At 47.7% G+C, this 20,791-nt stretch overlaps 1 pseudogene; it reads right to left on the bottom strand.

The window, feature by feature from the left end:
* Positions 1 to 13,475, bottom strand: part of LOC119513307 — a 44,781-nt pseudogene extending 31,306 nt beyond the window's left edge.
* Positions 13,476 to 20,791: the final 7,316 nt, after the last annotated feature.

Below are 20,791 nucleotides of genomic sequence, written 5' to 3'. Positions count from 1 at the left end.
CCAAAATTGTCTTCTCACGTGCTATGTCTAGGCCTAGGGCTATGTCTGGGGCTAGGTCTAGGGCTGTGGCTAGGGCAATGTTAGGAGTAGATATAGATTAAGGATTGGGATAGGGCTAGGGTTAGGGTTAGGGAAAATGGACCTTTCCCCAGCCCAGCTTCATATGCCTCCTGGGAGAGGGAAAACCCACACCCCACTCCAGGGTGTCCAACCAGATCTCCGTCCCCAACCCACAGGCTGCCCAGACTGAAGCCTCTGGGAGTGTGTCTTCTCGTGTGTTGTCCCAGGTCTAGAGCTAGTGCTAGGACTAGGGCTGGGACTAGGGCTAGGGGTGGGGCTATGGCTGAGGCTAGGGCTAGGGTTGGGGTAGGTCTAGGGCCATGAGAGGGACATGGATACTCATCGGGTTAGGGATAGGAATAGATTCATGGATAAGGGTTAGGATTAGGGATAGGCCTACAACGAGAGATAGGGTTATGTATAGGGATGAGGTTTTCGCTAGGGTTAGGGTTAGGGTTAGAGTTAGGGTTAGGGATAGAGATAGGGTTACCAATAGTGTGCGGCTTAGGTTTAGGTTTAGGGTTATGGTTAGAGGTTAGGGTTACGGTTAGGGTTAGGGTTAGTGCTAGGGTGCATTTTAGGTATATGATAGGTTACGGATAAGGTTAGGTTTAGGGTTATGGATAGGAATAAAGTTAGGATTAGGGTTTGGTTTAGGGTTAAGGTTAGGGATAGAGATACACATAATGGTACTGTTAGGGAAACAGTTTAGGTTAGTGCTAGGGTTAACCCCAACCCTAATCCTCATCTTATCCCCATCCATAAACCTAACTCAATCCCTATCCCTAATCCTAACCCTAACCCCAACACTAATCTTAACCCTAACCCTATCCATATCCCTACAATATCCCTAACCCTGATCCTAACCCTCACCCGAACCCTAAACCTATCCCTAACCCTCTCCTTTCCCTATCCCTAACCCTCACCCTATGCATATACCTATCATATCCCTAACCCTAACCCTATCCCTATCCATAAATGTTTCTCAATCCCTATCCCCATGCCTAAACCTAACTCGAACCCTAAACCTATCCATATCCGTATAATATTCCTTACCTAAACCCTAACCCTAACCGTAATCCCTATCTCTATCCCCATTCTTAACCATAACCCTAAACCGAAGCTTCACCCTATCTGTTAACATATCCCTATCCCTAACCCTAACCCCAACCATATCCCTATCCATAACCCTATCCCTGTCTCTAACTCTGACCCTTACCATAAACCTATACCTGACCTAACCACAACCCAATCCCTACCCTTAATCCGAAACCTCACCCTACAGCTCTCCCTGTCCATAACCCTATGTCTATCTATATCCCCATCCCTAATCTCTAACCCTAACCCTACCATATCCCTATCCTATCCCTAACCCTAACACTTACCCTAACCCTGTCCCTATCCATAAACCTATCTCAATCCCTATCCCTATCCCTAAACCTAACCCTATCCATATCCCTATCATACCCCTAACCCTAATCATAACCCTTAAACAACCCTAGCCCTATCCCTAACCCTAACCCTAATGCTATTGCACTTCATAAAACTATCTCTGTCCCTTTCCCTATCCCTAATCCTAAATCTAACCCTTACTCTAACCCTAAATCTATCCATATACCTATCATAACCCTTAAACTAATGCTATCCCTATCCCAAACCCTTCCCAGATCCATAACCTATCTCTATCCATAAGCCTATACCTAATCCTAGCACTAACACTAACCCTAACCCTAAGCCTATCCCTACCCCGATCCCTATCCCTCTTTCTATAAACCTATCCCTATCCCTAAACCTAATCCTATCTCTAAACCTAACCCTAATCCTAACCCTATTCAATTCCCTGTCTCTATCGCTAACCCTAACCCTAAACCTAACCTTAACCCAATCCATAATCCTAAACCAAACCAGAAACCAAACCCAAACCCTATCAATATCCCTGTCATTTCCCTAATCCTAACCCTAACCCTAACAATAAACCTAAAACAAATCCTGACCCTAAACCTATCTCTAACCCTACCCCAAACCTGAACCCTAACGCTATCCTTATCCATGAATCTATTCCTATCCCTAACCCTAAACCTATGAGTATCCATGTCCCTCTCATGGCCCTAGACCTAACCCCAACCCTAGCCCTAGCCCTAGCCGTAGCCCCACCCCTAGCCCGAGTCCCAGCCCTAGTCCTAGCACTAGCTCTAGACCGAGGACGACACACGAGAAGACGCACTCTCAGAGGGTTCAGTCTGGGCAGCCTGTGGGTTGGGGGCGGAGATCTGGTTGGACACCCTGGAGTGGGGTGTGGGTGTTCCCTTTCCCAGGAGGCCTGTTATGGGCATATGGAGCTGGGCTGGGGAGAGCTCCATTTTCCCTAACCCTAAGCCTAAGCCTAACCCTAACCATATACCTATCACATCCCTAAACCGTTTCTTATAATTTTCTTTGTATAGGTCTTTTGTGGCCTTCGTTAAATTTACTACTAAATACGGGATTCTTTTGGTTGCTATTGTAAGTGGAACTTTTAATTTCTTCCTCTTGTTGCACATTGCTTGTGAATAAGAACACTACAGGTTTTTGCCTGTCGATCTTGTAGCCTGCCACTTTGCTGTATTCATTGATTAGCTCCAATAGCTTTGCTGTAGATTTTTCTGGAGTTTCTACATATAGAATCATGTCATCTGCAAACAGTGAAAGTTTTACTTCTTCCTCTCCAATTTGGATGCCTTTTATTTCTTTTTCTTTCTGGATTGCTCTAGCTGGAACTTCCAGCACAATGCTGAATAACAATGGTGGCAGTGGGCGTCCCCGTCTTGTTCCACATCTTAGAGGGAAAGCTTTCAGTCTCCCCCCATTGAGCGTGATGTTAGCTGTGGGTTTTTCATATATTGCCTTTATCGTATTGAGAAAATCCCTTCTGTTCCTATCCTTTGAAGTGTTTTCATCAAGGAAGGATGCTGAATTTTGTCAAATGCCTTTTCTGCATTGATAGAGATGATCATGTGGTTCTTTTGCTTTGATTTATTGATGTGGTGTACTACATTAATTCATTTTCTAATGTTGAACCAGCCTTGCATACCTGGAATAAAACCCACTTGGTCGTGGTGCATAATTCTTTTAATGTGCTGCTGGATTTGATTTGTGAGTATTTTGTTGAGGATTTTTGCAACTATATTCATCAAAGAGATTGTTCTATAATTTTCTTTTTCTGTAGTATCTTTGTCTGATTTTGGTATTAGGGTGATGTTGGCTTCATAGAATGAGTTGGATAATTTTCCCTCCTCTTCAATTTTTTTTGAAGGGTTTGAGCAGGATTGGTATTAGTTGCTTCTTGAATGCTTGGTAGAAGTCACATGTGAAGCCGTCTAGTCCTGGGCTTTTCTTTTTTGGGCGCTTTTTGATGACTGACTCAATCTCTTTGCTTGTGATTGGTTCGTTGAGGTCCTCTATTTCTTTACCTTGCTCCCCTCACCTTGGCCCACAGGTGAGTCCTGTGCACTCAGGGCCCCTGAAGGCCCTGGGCTGGGGACTAGCAGTCCCCCAATCCAAACCTACTTTCCCTCGGAGAGATCTCGGGGTGCAAGGCACACGCAGGAGCCGGGGGACAGAGGCATAGCTACCTGCACCTGCAGTTCAGGCCCTCCACGCAGTATGGGCACACACCTGGCAGGGAGCTCCTCTGGGGCCTGGTCCCCAGGTCTGCGAGGCCCTCAGTCTGGACGCATCTTTCTGGAACCGACTCTTTCAGCCTCGCCCGAGCCTCCCTAGCCCAATTTGGCCCGTCCATGCACAGCTGCTCAACTCTCCGAGCACAGATGAAGCCTAGAAGTGGGAGGTGGAGTGGCCTGTGTATTAGTAAGGGTTCTCTAGGGAAATGGAATCAATGAGAGGTGTCTCTGACTATCAAATTGTAAAAGCAACTCATGCAACTGTGGGTATGCACGAGTCCAAATTCTGTAGAGCAGCCAGCAAACTGTCAACTCCAAGGAAGATGTCCAATGAACGCCTCAGGAAATGAACCGGCAACTTTGATGAACTCCTCAGGAAATGAACTGGGATCTTTGAAGAACGTGTTTGACGAACTCGTCAGGAAATGAACCTGCAACTTCGACGAACTCCTCAGGAAATGCTTCACTAGTATGACCCATTATCTTAGGCTGTCTAGGCAACTGACTGTCTTGATTAGTTTATTCTGGAGCTTGTTTTCACTCTTTTACCTAGGATTTTCTTGTTGGTTGGCTTTTTTCTCTAACCTTTGGTGTTTAGTTCATCTTATTCTAGACGTTTAGTTTAGATTCTGTTTAGTTGATCAGTTTTTCACCTCTTGTTCTTCTGTTTCTTGCCCTGCCTCTATGTAGCATTTTTGTGAGGTGATCTCCTCAGATATGGCCAGCGCCAGTCAGGGTTTCCTAATCCAGAGAGGGCCAGGTCTCGGGAGGAGGGTATGGACTTTTCTTGAAAATGAGACCCTCCTGTGCGGCCTTTAGACTCCGTGCTTCTCCTATGCTGTCCAGCATGTGGCACTTGCCAGCCCGCAGTACGACCACCAGTGTAAGGATGCGGGAGCCTTACAAGTCAGATCCCTTCCCCCATCCCATAGGCTTTCCAGAATGAAGCCTCTCCAAAATTGTCTTCTCACGTGCTATGTCTAGGCCTAGGGCTATGTCTGGGGCTAGGTCTAGGGCTGTGGCTAGGGCAATGTTAGGAGTAGATATAGATTAAGGATTGGGATAGGGCTAGGGTTAGGGTTAGGGAAAATGGACCTTTCCCCAGCCCAGCCTCATATGCCTCCTGGGAAAGGGAAAACCCACACCCCACTCCAGGGTGTCCAACCAGATCTCCGTCCCCAACCCACAGGCTGCCCAGACTGAAGCCTCTGGGAGTGCGTCTTCTCGTGTGTTGTCCCAGGTCTAGAGCTAGTGCTAGGACTAGGGCTGGGACTAGGGCTAGGGGTGGGGCTATGGCTGAGGCTAGGGCTAGGGGTGGGGTAGGTCTAGGGCCATGAGAGGGACATGGATACTCATCGGGTTAGGGATAGGAATAGATTCATGGATAAGGGTTAGGATTAGGGATAGGCCTACAATGAGAGATAGGGTTATGTATAGGGATGAGGTTTTCGCTAGGGTTAGGGTTAGGGTTAGAGTTAGGGTTAGGGATAGAGATAGGGTTACCAATAGTGTGCGGCTTAGGTTTAGGTTTAGGGTTATGGTTAGAGGTTAGGGTTAGGGTTAGTGCTAGGGTGCATTTTAGGTATATGATAGGTTACGGATAAGGTTAGGTTTAGGGTTATGGATAGGAATAAAGTTAGGATTAGGGTTTGGTTTAGGGTTAAGGTTAGGGATAGAGATACACATACTGGTACTGTTAGGGAAACAGTTTAGGTTAGTGCTAGGGTTAACCCCAACCCTAATCCTCATCTTATCCCCATCCATAAACCTAACTCAATCCCTATCCCTAATCCTAACCCTAACCCCAACACTAATCTTAACCCTAACCCTATCCATATCCCTACAATATCCCTAACCCTGATCCTAACCCTCACCCTAACCCTAAACCTATCCCTAACCCTCTCCTTTCCCTATCCCTAACCAACCCTATGCATATATCTATCATATCCCTAACCCTAACCCTATCCCTATCCATAAATGTTTCTCAATCCCTATCCCTAAACCTAAACCTAACTCGAACCCTAAACCTATCCATATCTGTATAATATTCCTAACCTAAACCCTAACCCTAACAGTGTCCCTATCTCTATCCCCACTCTTAACCATAACCCTAAACCGAAGCTTCACCCTATCTGTTAACATATCCCTATCCCTAACCCTAACCCCAACCATATCCCTATCCATAACCCTATCCCTATCTCTAACTCTGAACCTTACCATAAACCTATACCTAACCTAACCACAATCCAATCCCTACCCTTAATCCAAAACCTCACCCTAAAGCTCTCCCTATCCATAACCCTATGTCTATCTATATCCCTATCCCTAATCTCTAACCCTAACTCTACCATATCCCTATCCTATTCCTAACCCTAACACTTACCCTAACCCTGTCCCTATCCATAAACCTATCTCAATCCCTATCCCTAAACCTAACCCTAACCCTATCCATATCCCTATCATACCCCTAACCCTAATCATAACCCTTAAACAACCCTAGCCCTATCCCTAACCCTAAACCTAATGCTATCGCAATTCATAAAACTATCTCTGCCCCTTTCCCTACCCCTAATCCTAAATCTAACCCTTACTCTAACCCTAAATCTATCCATCTACCTATCATAACCCTTAAACTGATGCTATCCCTATCCCAAACCCTTCCCAGATCCATAACCTATCTCTATCCATAAGACTATACCTAATCCTAGCACTAACACTAACCCTAACCCTAAGCCTATCCCTACCCCGATCCCTATCCCTAACCCTTTCTAGAAACCTATCCCTATCCCTAAACCTAATCCTATCTCTAAACCTAACCCTAATCCTAACCCTATTCAAATCCCTGTCTCTATCGCTACCCCTAACCCTAACCCTAAACCTAACCTTAACCCAATCCATAATCCTAAACCAAACCAGAAACCAAACCCAAACCCTATCAATATCCCTGTCATTTCCCTAATCCTAACCCTAACCCTAACAATAAACCTAAAACAAATCCTGACCCTAAACCTATCTCTAACCCTACCCCAAAACTGAACCCTAACACTATCCTTATCCATGAATCTATTCCTATCCCTAACCCTAAACCTATGAGTATCCATGTCCCTCTCATGGCCCTAGACCTAACCCTAACCCTAGCCCTAGCCCTAGCCGTAGCCCCACCCCTAGCCCGAGTCCCAGCCCTAGTCCTAGCACTAGCTCTAGACCGAGGACGACACACGAGAAGACGCACTCTCAGAGGGTTCAGTCTGGGCAGCCTGTGGGTTGGGGGCGGAGATCTGGTTGGACACCCTGGCGTGGGGTGTGGGTGTTCCCTTTCCCAGGAGGCCTGTTATGGGCATATGGAGCTGGGCTGGGGAAAGCTCCATTTTCCCTAACCCTAAGCCTAAGCCTAACCCTATCCATATACCTATCACATCCCTAAACCTAACCTTTAGCCTCAATGTATCAGTATCCATAACCATAACCGTAATCCATAAAAGGGAAACCTGGGTAAGATCTGGCCAAATCACCCGGTCTTGCTAGCCTGTGGGGGTTCACCTACATCTCTTTTTCATGGGCATAGCAACTATTAATGTTTTACAATTTTCTGCTCTTGCACCTTCACCCACACCTGAATAATAATGTATTTCCCACTTAATAACTTATTGGGAGCACAAAGCAACCCTGTTACAGACAGGGAGGAATGGAGGAGGCAGCTCATGTTTACAGAGCTGGTAAGTGCAGAGCTTATATTTTGACACCTCTCATTTGATGGACTTTCCCCCCTTCACCAATGCCCTCTTCTCTTAGTTATTTCCATCTTAACTTAGACATCAATTCCTAAAGCAGAATTCTCGAGTCTGCCCTCACTAGGCCAAAATCCCCCATCATAGAGTTTCTTAACAGTGTCTATCCTTGAAGCAGCTATTCCACTCTATACACAATATTGAAGACATGTGGAGAACATGTCCCCTAAACTTTACATCACTGGCAGGTGCCACATAGTCAACACAGAATGTGTTTAAGGAAATGAAGATGGCCTGGTTTTGGTCTGCAGAAAAGCCTTGCCACTCCTCCTGACCACCTGGTCCAAGAGATCTTCCAGAAAGGAAACAGAGTCCAAATGTAGCACCCGGAGATGCTGCAGACAGAAGAACTTGGAGGTGAACTGGCCAACATACTGCTCGTCCTTCGCTGGAGAAACATCAGAAGAAACGTGGATGTGGGAGAGCAGGAGCCTGTGCAGGCTGACCATGACCCAGGGTGATTGACTCCAGCTGCACCATCTTCAAGATTTTCCTAATATTTTGGATTGGTATGGCAAAAATCTTGAGTGTCTTACAGCACAGTTGTAGTAAATCTTTCCTCTGCTTGACCACCTTAATGAGGTAGATGAGGAATTATTCAGGGATGCCCTCCCTGAGGCAAAGGTCAAGAAGCACCGCCAGTGGAGCTGAGGGCTGCTTCTCCTTCCCCTCCTGGAACCCTCCAGTGTTTACCTCTTAATCATGGGATTGGCTGCCCCTGGCTCCATCAATAAGAATGCACAGGTTGCAGATCCAGACCGAACATTCCAGAAGTCCTGATGAGCACGCTTCCGTAAATCCAGCACGTATAGTTTCCATCTCCTGTGAGACAAATGGGATTGGCTAAGACACTTCGAGATCAACACAGAAGAAGAATAATAGGGTCAGGATATAGGCTAAGACAACCAGACAGCAGCTCTTCCACTTCCTGCTTCTCTCTGGGATTATTCCACATCCCCATTTTGAAAACCTTTAAGTACCCCTAGGAGAAGGAGAGTGCATGTTCCTTCCGTGACTCCTTCATTTTAATTTGCTTCCATTTCCAGAAGCCCTTTCCCTAAGTGAGGCTTGCGATGGATCCAGGCCTCCCCAAACTTCCACATGGCACCCTCAGAGTCTCCGGCCCAGCCTTTAGCCCTCCCTGATTCTCCCTGACCCCACCTGTTTTTTGCTCTGACTCCCCTGGCCCTGCTAGGTGACCTAGATCACCCTCATCTTGGGTGAACCTTCTGGGCATCGATCCCATCAAGTACAGTATGTAAGGTCTCCAGGTGAAGCCACCGTTGCTTCACTGTCCCCTCACTAGGGCCCCCAGTGGGAGGCAGATGAAGGGCCAGGCCTGCACCACAGCCTTCAGTGCCTCACAGTGTCTCCCGGTGGAGGCTGCCCTGAACAGTCGCAGGAAGAGCTCCGTAGGCAGCTCCTCCAGTGCTGTGATGGCCAAGGCCTTATCCCTCAGCAGGCTCTGACTGGCCGGTTCCAGAAGCCCGGGTGGGGCCTGGCTGCTCATCCTGATGAATCTGCTTTGAAAGGAATTCTAGGGAAACATCCATGGAACAAGGTGTCCTTCACAGGCCAAACACAAACAACCCATCTTCCCCTCCATGCACAGAGGAACCAACTCAGGGCTGAAGTTACTGCTCTGGCAATGGGGGCAGGGAGTGGTGTCCTCAGTTTACCCCACTGACATTCTGCACTCCAAAAAGTAGAGTGTCTCACTAAGCACCGAGGAAACAGGAAGACTACCACTGGCCCCATCCCACTATCCCAGTCATAAGTGAGTCCAGATTAGTCTCCATCTGGACCCACCCTTTAGAGGAAAAGTTTCTGACAATCACTCAAGGGGCTAAAACAATGGGAACGGGATGGAAGGATCATTTGGATCAGCATAGCCTACACTCTGTATGTTCCAACAAATAACCAGGCTGGGAAGGATTAAGGGAGAGCCAGAAAATGGATGCCATTATTTTTCATTTAAAAAATTGGAAAGAGGAATCAGAAGTGGTGTAACAATTACGTAGCCCCTGATCGTCAGAGATGCCGACACTGGGTTTCAGATGCACATTTCAATGCCTATTTAGTTAACATATATTAGGATCACTGTTTTGGAATGGAGTTAAGGAGAATAAATATTTCACATCCGAAATAAAGGCGTCACTCTTGAAAATATCCTGTGGAAAATTTCTTAAGCTTTTTAAAGGAGGCCAAACTAACAAAATCACAAAGTCATAAATGACAAGAACTATAATTTCTGGGCACAAAACTGAATACTGAAAATGTCAGTAAATAAAATCCCAAACAGTAAGCTATTATACATTTCATAATCTCTTCTTGGTTAATAAATAAGTATTTTAAACATTCATAGGGTGACATAAATCCAAACACAAATCAAAATATTTGGGATGAAGTAAAAACAAAACCGCATTTATAAGCCAAAGCACAGCCTGAACTCTGTTCACCTGCAAAGAAGAGAAAGGAAAACCGGGCAATCGCGGCCTGCACCCCTGTGGAGACTCTGGCTGAGGGTGGCAAGACGGTGGTGTCCTCAGACTGAGGTCCTGACTCACCAGCTTGAGGCACCGCTGGCAGAGCTGTCTGCTCTGACCTCACAGAGGACCACAGCGATGATGACAGCACACAGGACCCAGGTCCCTCCCCTGCTCCTGGAAGCTTTCACAGTCCTCTCTGTTCACACCTCCCTCTTTAGGCTCCTAGCTTACAACTGAAAAGCAATATTGTACATTCCTGAATCTCCAACCTGATTGCTGGGGTCTTTGGCTTATCCAGATTAACTAATATGATTCAGTGACAGACTGAATCACTCATTAAGCTAGGGTGAAAGTGGGGGTCTCATTGATTTACTCAGCAAAAAGGATACCCCCAAATCTGGAAGACTAATTGTTGGGGACTATTTGGTCTGTCAAAATGGCCAAAATGCTCCAGAGTGAAAACAGCTTCAAGGAAACAGTGTGTCACCCTCAAAGAAACCAGAATTAAAACAAACAAACAAAAACCTCCATTTTATATCAAAGCAAAATGTGAAAAATAGGGAAAACTGTGTGTGTGTGTGTGTGCGCGCGCGTGCACGCGTGGAGGGGTGTATGGAAACTCTACTTACTGAATAATTTTTCTGTAAACTTACAACTGCTCCAAAAAGTAAAGTCCATCAAGAACCGTAATGAAAATATCTCTGTGTATCAAATTATCACTTCTACTTTATGTTGCCATCATGTGCTCATTCAGGGAGGAACAGAGTTCATACATAGAAAAATGAAAAAAATCATAAAACTAGAATTTGCTTAGTATACTGTCATTTAAAACACTGAAAATTAATGTTTTATTTCTTTGTCAAAAACGTTATGGAGAGTAATGCTTGCTGCTGTGTATTTGATGTTTAACTTTTGTTATGGAGCACACATCTTTTCCTTGCTTGGATGAACTGTCACGCTCCTTTCTAAATTTGCATCAGCTTCCAACATTTTATCCGTTGCCCTTTTATGTTGTGCAGTATTTCTGAGAGTACTTTTAATGTGATGTTTTGGCAGCATCACTTCATCTGGGACATCTTCGTCCTTTTCTTCACAACCACTTTCCTCATTTGTGCTTCTACGTGAGATGGGGAATGCGAGCCTGAGACGGAAGGGGCAGGACTCTGTACTATGAAGATGGGGTAAAAAAAAGTTCCTCTACGTGGCAGAGCCTAAAAACAACCAAAGCATTTCAGCTTCCTCCCCCAAGCTGTGGGAAGCGGACAGTGGGCTTAGACAAACCTTTCCCTTCCAGCTACAGTAACTGAGGCTCTGCATGAGGAGTCAGTGCACACTGAGACGCTGGGGGAGGGCACGATGGGAACAGGGCTCCCGGGACTGGTCCAGGGCCCAGGGCTCCCTCCCAGCCTTGCACTCATGCCAGCCTGCTGCAGCTTTGCCTTGAGAAGTGCCAGAAGGGGGACATCCCACACTCTATCTATGTATGGCACTGTGGACAGGGTCAACAATGAGAAGGGAGCCGGCAAGTGGGTGGTGTTGCCCCACAGTTGGGGGCTCACAGAGGTCTGGCTCAGCAGAGGGGACTGCAGGAGGATGGGGGTAGTACATACTTAAAGGGGAATCAGGACAGGCTGGTGCTCCCTGATACAAGGCACCTCAGCTCAGGAGCTGTCCTCCCAGTAAGTGAGGCTCAGAGGAAACAACTCCCCACCTCCACCTCCTTGCTAGAAGTAAGCAAGGATCTTACCCTGAGCAGATCTCATCAGCAGGACCTGGAACTATTCAGAACAGATGGGGCTGGAGGCTACTCCCACATGTGAGACAGCAAGAGGAGAGGAGAGCCCAGGGCTGGGGCTGCAGGAGGCAGAGCTCTGGGGTGTCTCAACCATGCCTGGGCTCTGCTCTGCTCACCTCCTCACATTCTGCAAAGGTGAAAGATGCTAAGGAGGGGAACTTCTGGGCACCCAGAGCTGATCCTCTCTTCCCTCCTGCCCAGGCTCCCTGGGGTCATGGCCCTGACCCTATCCCTCTCTGCATGTTCCCCTCCTCTCAGGGTCCTGGCCTCAGTCTGCCCTGACTCAGCCTCCCTCAGCATCTGTGGCTCTGAGACAGACAGTCACCATCTTCTGTGTAGATAAAAGCAGGAGATATAACTGCATTGTCACTGGAAGCAGCAGTGCCAATGGCAGTTATAGCTAGGTATCCTGGTGCCAGCAGTGCCCACAAACAGGCCCTAAAGACTTAACACAAGGGGTCGTTCCCAGACCTAGGGTTCCCAACTTGATTCTCTCCCTCCAAGACGGGCCACCCGGCCTCCCGGGCCATCCCCATGATGCAGCTGCAGGACAAACCTGTGCATTCTCACTGCTCCTTTGCAAACAGCTCCTTTCCCACTGAGCTCAGAGCCTAGAAGGAAGTGAGCCCAAACCCCACCTGAGCTCACACATGATCCCCTGCCTGGCCCCCCAAACACAAGGTTGAGTCTTTGGTGTCTGATGCCCTCTGCTCTTTCATCCTGAACATGACAGTGGCTTTGGAATGGACACCCTAATACACTGCAGTTAAGAGGTAGCAGGCGAAATGCACCTGCTTCTTCTTTCCCCCGCCAGGGGCTCAGCAGGCAGAGACAGCCTGTCTCCTCAGGGACAGGGACGGAGGGAGTGGCAGCTTAAGGGGCCATCTTACCTGAAGACGTCTTCTGCCCACTCTGGTTCAACTTGGACTGGCCTCAAGTCTTGCAAGACTTCATTTCTCAGGTCTCTTATGGTTTCAGTGTCCCGTTTCCACTGAAGTCAGAGTACAGTTAGCAAGACACTCTGCAAACAAAATGATTTGTGTTTTTTCCACATCCATTTATAAAGCAATGGTCTCGTGTGAAAACCTCTGCTCTCGGGGCTGAGGTAACTGAAAACTAAGACCCAGTTCTGCCCTTTCAGTGTGTCCCTCCTCTTCGTCCTTCACTCTGAGCTCTGGGTCCTCACGGGCTGAAACAGGGACAATGTGGGTGACCCGCCCGATGCCCGTCACAGGTGACTGCTGCCCTCCCACCCCTTCGTGCCCTTTGATCTCTTGTCAGGACGCACCTCCGTCCCTCCAGGAACAAGGCCTCGGGTGAATCTGCACCCTGGTCCTCCTGCTCCATGCTGCCCCCCACTTTCCAGCACGGCAAGACAGCCGGACGCGAGGGCCAGGCCACTGGATCTCAAGGCAGTTACCCCGTTAGCTAATGAGCTCAGTCAATCAGCACACACGTGTCACTTCAACCACCCACAACTGCGGCTGCTCTCACCAAGCGGAAGCCCGGGACTGACCCGAGGGGAGGCGGGATCCGATTCTGCCCTCCCAGGAGCCTGCACTGCGATGTCCCCATTTTATAAACGGTGAGCAGAGGCCCAGGAGAGCTCCCGGTGCAGCCGGAAGTCACTCCGCGCGGGAAAGGAGGAACAGGCTTAGAACCCACGTGGTTCTCGTCCCATCACCCTCACCGGGGCGGTCCCGTCGCTCAGGAGCTGAAGGGAGAGAACGAGGCGCCAACTCCGCGCGTCCCCGGAGTTCAGCGAGAGGGAAACACCGTCAGCGCCGTCGGCGTCGCGGGTCCGACCACACCTGGTCTGTCCTTCCCGAGGCCGAATCTCAGGGGAGCTCGGGGATCTGGGCCCGGGTCGCCCCGGGAGCGCGGAAGGGGCTTGTGACGTGGCAGGGGCGGGGCAGGGGCGGGGCAGGGGCGGGGGGCCCATGGAGGAGGGCGGGGAGGGCGGTGCGCGCGGGGCTGAGCCGTTCTGGGGTCCCAGAAGCTCTGGGCTTGGGGTGGGGGAGGGGAGAGGGAGCTTATGGCTCTCATCAGACTATAAAAGCAAAACAAATGGACAAATTATAGGATGGCAAAACTACAAAATCAATAAAATTCAAATTAGCAACAATAACTTAATGGAATATCATTTTACTAACCGTAAATCACTGCTTTCCCCATGAGTGTGTGGCTGACCGTGTAGTGCGGATTCTTGCAAGCTTGGCAAGCAGCTTAGGGAGCTGTCCCCCACTTTTCTCTGTCCTAACTATGGTAGAAAGGATGCTTTTGGCCTCTCACCTTGATCTACAGAGCATGCACATCTCTTATCTTCTTGGCCTGCCATAATTAATGGAAACAAAACCCAACTGAATGTGGTCCCTGAAATCCTGGAGATTTAGTTTTTTTAATAAAGGGTTGACCAGATGCACCAAAATATGCCTTTATTCTTTTTTAATGTTATCCTGAAACTGAAAATAAAAAATGAATGTCAGTCACAGAGAACTCTGAGCTCTCCAAGAATATATCATGGGTCCCTTGTTAATGAGCAGTGAGTGACTAACAGCCTGGCCTGTGTTGTGAGAAAGGTCAGAGTGGGCATGGTGGGAGCTCCGGGGAAGACAGGGCAGCTCAGTTTTGGGATCATTTTGTTATGCAGCAAGTGATAACTAATACAGGGCCTGAGATTAGACTCGGATTGCCTGCATGGAGTAGCATATTCTAGAATTGATTAATTATGAGTGCAGTTATCTGTAAGCTTTGTGAGGGCAGGGGCTCTATTTTGTATACCAGTGCACAGTACAGTGCCTTTATGGACTCCATAATAATACTAGTGGAGTGAATGAGTGAACTAATGAATAAATGGATCCCCGAAATGTCAGACCTAAGGACCCAGATCACACCCTGTCCTGTTTCCTCTGGCTGCTGTAACAAATCACCACAAACATAGGGGTTTAAAATTTATTCTCTAACAATTCTAGAGGTCACAAATCTGAAATCAGTTTCACTGGTCTAAAGTCAAGTTGTTGGCAGGGCTGGTTCCTTCTGGAGGCTCTAGGGACGAATACAGAGCCTCGCCTTTCTCAGCTCCTGGTGGCCACCCATACTCCTTGGCTTGTGGCACCTTCCCCCATCTTCAAAGTGCATCATTCCAATCTCTGCCTTGAGCATCACACCACCTTCACCTCTTCTGGATCAAATCTCTCTCCTTACTTCCCTTATGAGGACTGTTGCAATTTCATTTAGGGCCTCCTGGCAAATCCAGGATCACATCCCCATTTCAAGATCCTTAAACACACCTGCAAAGTCCCATTTGCCATACCAGGTAACATTCAGGGTGCCTGGATATCTTTTGGGGCCGTCCTTCTGTCCACCACCTTCCCGAGGCCCAGCACCAGCCTCTCATCTTCCCCGAGTATAGTGGGTTCTTAGTTGTACTAATGGTCATCCATGTGTTGAGACCTCATGTGTTGCATGATGTAAGTCACTGACACAGCTCATCTGTCCATTCATTTTCCAACCCTGAGCACCCCCAGGCTAGCCCGTACTGGGTTCGGAGAAGGTAGGAGAAGGAGCCTGGGTCAGACTGGCTCTGGGGGCCCCTTTCTCCTCCCTCCCTTCCTCCCTGGCTGAGTACCTGCAATGAGACCCTCTCCTTGCCCCCACAGCACATGTACACACACACACACACACACACACTCTCACACACTCACACCCAAAATTCAGAAGGGCATAAAGGACCTAAGAACAAGGCACATCCTGGTCCACGGAGCTAAGGAAGGAAACCAGGCTCACACATGGGACTCACGTGCCAACAGGATCATAAGGCCACGTGCTATCTGGTGGCTCACACAGGAGCTGACCCAGGGTCGGAGCAAGGAGAGGTCAGAGAGACACAGTGTCAGGGAGCCAGCAGGTGGGGCTGGGGAGAGTGGGACAGGACTGGGAGAAGGGTTGGGAGAGCAGGCAGGAGAGAAGCTGGCATGAAGGGCAAGTAGGAAGGAGAGTGGTGGGGGGAATGGGCAGGAGGAGATGGCAGGTTGTGGGAGGACAGTCTTGATTGAGACCAGACTCGGGTGGGAACTCCAGGTCTGTCTAGGCCTGTCTGCATCCAGGACCAGGCACCACTGCCTGGACCTCAGTCTATGACCCTCGAGGAGAGCTGGCAAGAGCCTGCTGCCAGGAAGGGGCGGCTGCCCAAGCCACCTCCTTCTCTGATGTCTTCATTCACCTCCTGGGTCCTTTACCCAGTGTCCAGTGGGGTAGCTTTTAGACTAAGCTGGTCTCAGGAAAGGTAAATTCCAAAGAGTTTGGTTGCACCAGCAGCTGAACTCTTTGGTGCAAAACAACATCAAGAAAACCAATGAGAAAGATAAATCAGGTATACAGGTCATTGCCAGGTAGAAATGTGATAGGCATTATAAGAGAATGGGGGTAGACACTCCTACTCAGGTAAGGGTGGAATCTAGGCAGGGAAGACTGTAAGGAAGACAGAGAAGGTAGGGGCTGGGGCCAGCCCAGGAGAGAGAAGCCCAGGGTATGAGAATGGCCTAGTGGGAGACGAAGCTGGAAATGGAGGTTGGCATGTGCTGCAGAGGACATTGGAAGCCAGGCTCAGGGCCTGGAGTGTCTCCAGTGGTAAAGGGAGCATCCTTACATTTTGCAAACAGGGGCTGACCCCACTTGACCAGCATGGTGGACCCATCCCTCCAGAGGCCATGTGGGGAGAGGACAGGAGAAGAGTTAGGGGCAATTGCAAGTGTCTGAGTCAGAGAAGACAAAGGCTTGGACCAGGGAGTGCCTGGGAGGATGGAGAGAGGGGGCGTAAAGTGACTGCAAACCCATGGTGAGCCTTCCCCAACCACAATGGTTTCTGGTCCACTCGAGGAGTGCATGCAGGAAAACTTACTCCACTGTCCTTCCGGGTGTGTGGATGCCCCCAAAAGCAGTGGTCCTCAAAGGGAGAGACAGGAAGGTTACCTTTATTATCACCATTTGCTACCTCCAACCCCATATCCTCCTTTTCAGAAATTCTGATGTATTCTTCCTGCTCCCAATCCCAGCCCTGGAAGACAATGGACCCATTTTGTCCTGTTGATCTGGACATTGTCTTTGGCCAAAGGGTTAACTGAGATCCACTGAAGCCCTGCACCCATGCCATGAAACAATTCAATCTACAGTTAGCACATTCACGTGCATATTGAACCCCAAGTAATACACTACGAGGTCTGCTGTTAACTGCCAACCTGTTCTCAAGAAGGAACTTAGGCCAAAACATTCCTGTGAAAGGGTGTTCTTTGGGACTATCTCCAGCATCCAGATCCCACTGTGGTTGCGACCTTCCTCCTTGTGTCCCCCTCCAGATCACTCTGGGAAGGCTGTTTCTAACATTGGCAGGGGACGTCTGTGGCATCTGAGCCCTGCCCACCTTCCCAGGGAAGTGTTGGACGCTGCAGACAGTGGCATGGACCTTGGTGGGCTGCTCCCAGGACTCCGCTTCGTGGCAATGCCCAGTCAATGTTTGCTGAGTTGGATGGAAATGAAATTCTTAGTATGTCAGAAGTTGCTTCAAGTTCAGGCTTCAGGAAGAGACCCTGCATCAGCTGTGTTTCTGTGGCTCAGCAGCTCTGTCCCTAGCAGGACAGCCCTTCCAAACCCTCCCCTCAGCAAGGCCCCCACCACCCATTTTACCCCAGAACCACCTCTCTCTCCTGGCCCTGTGGCTTTCTGCTCTGTCTTGGCCTGTGTGTTTCCGCTCTGGGTCTGCATTTCTCTGACTTGCATTTTAGCCGTGATTGAAGGGACTTTGTCCTGTTTCAGCTTTCTGATTGAATCCACAGAAGTATAGACATTGCCTCTTCCCCTTTAACACAATAATCACCCTCATCTAGTGCACCTTTGAGTGAGTGTGTGTGTGTGTACATGTGTACAGGGGGATGGTGACTGTCCTGTTCCCTGTGGCTTTCTAAATAGGAAGGACTTAGGTGTGGCAATCTGGTGGGGAACGGGTGCTGGGACTTGTCTTAAAGCTTTATTTGCAGAGAAAACACACTTTTTTTAAACTTAGTATATAAGTTAGTGTATAACTGAGCCATATAAAAACGATTTTCCAAATATGTTTTTATTCCCATTTTGCATAAGATCGGGAAAATATCAACTGTCCATCTAAAAAATATGAGTATCGTTATTGTTTATATTCGTGGTGGGTGGGAGGGTGCATGGTCCTTATGGTGAAAGTCTCACTTCCCCCTGAGATGACCTCTTGCCCCTGATTCTGACCGTGGGAGAGCATATGGAGGAGGATATGGCTATGGAAGAGGCCACATCCATCCCAGCCTTGGTGGACTCTGTGACTTGGCCTGCCCTCCAGAAGCTGAAGTTGCACCAGGACGCGTCATGGGGGAGGGGATGGTTGGCACAGTTATCCCATTCCAGCTGGGCAGTGTGGCGGTGAAGCCTCATGCTTGTACCCACAGCTGGTTAGTCTCTCTGGAATTTTCTTTAAACTCATATAAAACCAACTTTTAACCATGTATCAAGTCTTAAGGACCAAAAGTTCAAGTCCTATGAGTCTCATTTTTGCATTTATTCATCCTTCATTCATCCTTCATTTATTGAGCACTTATTATGTGTCAGGGGCTCTTCTACATGCTAGGGAACCACAGCAAGTGAATAAAACAGATAAACGATCCCTGCCCTCTGGAGAGTAACAAGGAGGGGCCATGAGGGAATGTTCTGGGTGAAGGCCATTTCCTACATCTTAGAAAGGTTTGGGTTACATACATGGGTGTATGCGTTTCTTAAAACTTGTTGAATGGTACGCTTAGGATGTGTGCATTTCACTTGATGAAAATTTTGCCTCCAAAAATAAAAGAATCATTGTAAATAAACACCGAGCTCTAGTTGCATATAAGCATGCTGAAGTGTTTTGGGGTGGAGTGTACTGATGCCTGCAACTTACTTTGAAATACATCCAAAAACAAGATAGATGGATGGATGGATGGAGGGTTAGACATGATAAAGCAAATGTTGCAAAATGTTAATAATTGTAGGATCTGAGAGGTGGGTATGTGGGGGTCACTGTATAATTATTTTTTAATTTTCCCATATGTTTGAAAATTTTCACAATTAAATGTGGGGAAAAGTGGATATAGAAATGAAATAAAAATTAAAACAAAATGTGAAAATAATCCCTACCCTAGGGGGTGGGAGGAGAAAGACAGCATTTGGTATGTTAGATGGGGGTGTGGAGCTGTGGATATATTAAATTTCTAATCCCCAGCACCTCAGAATGTGTCCTTATTTGGAAGTTGAGTCAATACAGCTGAAATTGGGCAAGTTAAAACAAGGTCCTACTTCAGTCAAAGGGTCTTTAATCCAATATGACTGGAGGCCTTATAAGAAGAGAAAATCTGGACACAGACGGAGGGGAGAAAAACATTTAACACCCAAGGCACAGAACTCACACCAACAAGTTATGGCCAGAAGCAAGGAAAAGATTGTTCCCTACAGATGTAGAAGGAAGCATGTCCCTGACGACAACTCCATTCCAGACTTCTAGCCTCCAGAACTGTGATACAATTATTTTTTGTTTTAAACCACCCAGTGTGTGGCACTTTGTACCAGGAACCCTAGGACACTAACAGATGGTGATAAATGCTTTGAAGGAAACTAAAGCAGGGGAGGGGATGGGAAATGCCAGAGTGGGAGCACGTGCAGTTTTATTTGTTGTTGTTGTTGTTTAATTTTTATTTATTTTTTTACCACTTTTTAATTGAAATATATTCATATACCATACAATCATTCAATGTGTAAAACAATTGTTCACAGTATCATCACAGAGTTGTGCATTCATCACCGCAATTTTTGAACATTTTCATTACTTCAAAAAATAAAAATAAGAATAAAAATAAAAGTAAAAAGAATATTTGAAACATCCCATACCCTTCCTCCCCAAGATTAGTCATTTACTTTTTTCCCCCATGTTCATACTCATTTGTCCATACGTTGGGTAGAGGGAATGTGAGCCATAAGGTTTTCACAATCACAAGGTCACATGTTACATGCTCCCCTTCAAGAATCAAGGATACTGGATTGCAGTTCAACAGTTTCAGCTATTTCCTTCTAACTATTCTGATAAATCAAAAACTAAAGAGAGATCTATATAACATATAAGAGTTACCTCCAGAATGACCACTTGACTCCATTTGAAATCTCTCAGCCTATGAAACTTTATTCTGTTTCATTTCTCTTCCCCCTGTTGGTCCAGAAGGCTTTCTCAATCCCAGGATGCAGGGTCCAGGCTCAGATGCAGGTTTCTTTTTTTTTTTTTCACTTTTCCTGGAGTTAGACTTTATTTCATTGATTCAATTATAGTCTCCTAGAGCAGGAGTCAGCCAACTGTGGCCTTTGGGCCAAATACAGCCCACCCCCTGTTCTTGTATGGCTCAGTGCAGTTTTTAAATAGCTGTCAGGGAAGGCCTCTCTGAGACAGCAGGGGGCTGGCGATTAGGTGTCTGGGAAACCTCTCCAGGCAGGCAGGACGGCACCTGCAGAGCTCCCAAGGCCACATGTGCAGCATGTTCCAGGATGGGCAAGGCGGCAGCTGGGCTGAAACGGAGGCAGTGAAGGAAAGAAGAACAGATGAGGCCAGAAGGGCACCTGGGGCTTAGAAGTCCCTGAGATCCTCTGCTTCCACTCTGAGCAAGATGAGGAGCCGCTGAAGGGGTTTTGAGCAAAAGAATGAAATAGTGAAATAATCAGACATCTTTCAAATGACTCAGTCTGATTGTTCTATTGAGAACAGCGCTGGATGCGTGAGAGCAGAGGCAGGGGGATGATCATGAGGCCATTGCAAAGGTCCCAGTGAAAGGAGACGGTGGCTTGGGCTAGGATGGTGACCAGGGAGATTTAGATGTGGTTGGATTCTTGGTGGGTTTTCAAGGTAGAATCAACAGAACATACTTGTGGATTGGATGTGAGGTGGGAGAGAAAGAGAGGGTCAAGGTG

The sequence above is a fragment of the Choloepus didactylus genome, chromosome 18 (assembly GCF_015220235.1).
Source record: "Choloepus didactylus isolate mChoDid1 chromosome 18, mChoDid1.pri, whole genome shotgun sequence".
Lineage (NCBI taxonomy): Eukaryota > Metazoa > Chordata > Mammalia > Pilosa > Megalonychidae > Choloepus > Choloepus didactylus.
The sequence above is the reverse complement of the archived record's forward strand: the minus strand, read 5'-3'. Positions and strand labels throughout refer to the sequence as shown.